We start from the raw sequence: 2,268 nt of genomic DNA, 5'->3' as shown, positions 1-2,268 counted from the left end.
GTGTGGCCATGATGCCAGACAAATAAAACATCAGCAGCGCGTTCTCAGTGTGTTTTTTTGGTACAGTGTATCGTGTAATGTGTACACTTTACACTACTCTATACACTACACTATACACTACACTACACACTACACTATACACTACTCTATACACTACACAGACAGACACACAGACACAGACACACACAGACACATACAGACATAGACACAAACACAGACACAACAACAACCGCCATTCGCCACTAAGTGGCGGTGACGTCACCACGACGCTTGTGCCAGGCCATGTGCACCTTGAGGCCACGTGAAGTGTCGAACACCCGCTGGCAGGTCACGGGGCAGACCCAGCAGGTGCCACGGGTCGACTGACTGAGATGACCGAGATGACTGGCTGATGCACCACCTGTGCCCCCTACTGTACCAACTTGCTGTGCTTTAGCCACCCGGCGCTCCGCTCGTTGTTGTGAGCGTCGCTCTTCCGCCCTCCGTTGTTGTTGGAGGGCGACTGCCTCCAACTGCCCAGTAGCGTCCTTCACGAGCCTCCTCCACTGAGGCAGACACACGTTTTAAAAGACACACACAGATGGACATAGACACATTTTAAAAGACAGACACACAGACAAAGACACGCTGGGACACAGACAACAACCGCCATTTGCCACTAATTTCCCGTCTCCCTGCTTTCGCAGCCACCACCAACATCACCACCAACACCCCCCCACCCACCACCACCGTCACCTCCTCCAACCCGGGTCGCCAGGTTTATAGACCAGGGCGCTAACCGCTGCACCACCGCTCCCCACTAGCACAGACAGCAGCAGGCATCGTCAGGGTCGGAATCGAACCCACGACCCCCTGTAGACCAGGCGAGGTAGTCAACATCTCATAGCCACCGTGATGATGATGAGAGAGAGATCGAACCCACGACGTCCTGTAGACCAGGCGAGGTGGTCAACATCTCATAGCCACCGTGATGATGATGAGAGAGAGATCGAACCCACGACCTCCTGTAGACCAGGCGAGGTGGTCAACATCTCATAGCCACCGTGATAATGATGAGAGAGAGATCGAACCCACGACCTCCTGTAGACCAGGCGAGGTGGTCAACATCTCATAGCCACCGTGATGATGAGAGAGAGATCGAACCCACGACTTCCTGTAGACCAGGCGAGGTGGTCAACATCTCATAGCCACCGTGATGATGATGAGAGAGAGATCGAACCCACGACCTCCTGTAGACCAGGCGAGGTAGTCAACATCTCATAGCCACCGTGATGATGATGAGAGAGAGATCGAACCCACGACCTCCTGTAGACCAGGCGAGGTGGTCAACATCTCATAGCCACCGTGATGATGATGAGAGAGAGATCGAACCCACGACCTCCTGTAGACCAGGCGAGGTAGTCAACATCTCATAGCCACCGTGATGATGATGAGAGAGAGATCGAACCCACGACCTCCTGTAGACCAGGCGAGGTGGTCAACATCTCATAGCCACACGGAGCCAGCGGAACGGATAATGTAATCGATGATAATCGATCATCAGAGAGCGGGAGACACGCAAAACGATGATTATAATCGATGGTAATCGATTAGCAGAGAGAGACGCGCAAACCAACGATTAGAATCGATGAGAATCGAACAAACGATTCACGGTGACGTCATAACCCGGACACCATCGCCAAGTTCAAGATGGCGGCACCCAGGTTGGAGGTTGTTGTTGTGGTGGTTGTTGTGGTGGTGGTTTTTGTGGTGGTGGTTTTTGTGGTGGTTGTTGTTGTGGTGGTTGTAGTGGTGGTGGTTGTAGTGGTGGTTGTTGTTGTGGTGGTTGTTGTTGTGGTGGTGGTTGTGGTGGTTGTAGTGGTGGTGTTTGTGGTGGTGGTTGTTGTGGTGGTGGTGGTGGTAGTGGTGGTTGTGGTGGTTGTGGTGGTGGTTCTTGTTGTGGTGGTTGTTGTTTGTGTGGTGGTGGTTGTTGTGGTGGTGGTAGTTGTGGTGGTTGTGGTGGTGGTTCTTGTTGTGGTGGTTGTTGTTTGTGTGGTGGTTGTTGTGGTGATGGTTGTGGTGGTGGTTGTGGTGGTGGTAGTGGTGGTTGTTGTGGTGGTGGTTGTAGTGGTGGTGGTTGTTGTGGTGGTTGTAGTGGTGGTGGTGGTTGTTGTGGCGGTGGTTGTAGTGGTTGTGGTGGTGGTGGTGGTTGTAGTGGTGGTGGTTGTTGTGGTGGTTGTTGTGGTGGTTGTTGTAGTGGTGGTTGTTGTGGTGGTTGTTGTTGTGGTG

Source organism: Lethenteron reissneri, unplaced genomic scaffold (assembly GCF_015708825.2).
Source record: "Lethenteron reissneri isolate LAM-NWPU_2019-01 unplaced genomic scaffold, ASM1570882v1 scaffold_1433, whole genome shotgun sequence".
Classification (NCBI taxonomy): Eukaryota; Metazoa; Chordata; class Hyperoartia; order Petromyzontiformes; family Petromyzontidae; genus Lethenteron; species Lethenteron reissneri.
The sequence above is the reverse complement of the archived record's forward strand: the minus strand, read 5'-3'. Positions refer to the sequence as shown.